This window comes from Amphimedon queenslandica, unplaced genomic scaffold (assembly GCF_000090795.2).
Source record: "Amphimedon queenslandica unplaced genomic scaffold, v1.1 AMPQUscaffold_13218, whole genome shotgun sequence".
Taxonomy (NCBI): domain Eukaryota; kingdom Metazoa; phylum Porifera; class Demospongiae; order Haplosclerida; family Niphatidae; genus Amphimedon; species Amphimedon queenslandica.
This window is the reverse complement of record NW_003546546.1, coordinates 51962-52475: the sequence shown is the minus strand read 5'-3', so window position 1 is coordinate 52475 and position 514 is coordinate 51962.

Sequence of the window (514 nt, the reverse complement as noted above, 5' to 3'; positions counted from 1 at the left end):
TTGTTTCAATTAATCTGAAAAACCTAAATCAAATTTGATGTCAAAGACGATGATATTTGTAGTAGTCTCATTGTATCTATAAAACTCTCAAGCTTTAAATGTAAACAAAAAGATGATAATACCAAGTGTGTTGTAAAAAATGACCATTGTAGTAGTAGTCTGATTGTATCAATAGAACTCTCAAGCATTAAATTAAAGACATGTAATCCAAAAAAAGATGATGTCATCTTTACTTATGAAGAGCCTCCCAACCCAGATATGATGAGAAGGAGACAAAGGAATTATGTTTATTACCCTGGTAATGAAGAAAGTCAATGACGGTGGTGTGAGATTTTAAATCTCAAATTTGTCACAGCTACTACAATCTTACCTGGTAGTCCAACAACACCACTGTCAGATAAAAGAATTCCTAATAGTACTCTTGATGTCCCTGGTGATGGGAACTGTATATTTTATGCCCTTTCATATCTCATATCTCATTACTGAGTTAATTCTCAGCAATGCGAATTACGTA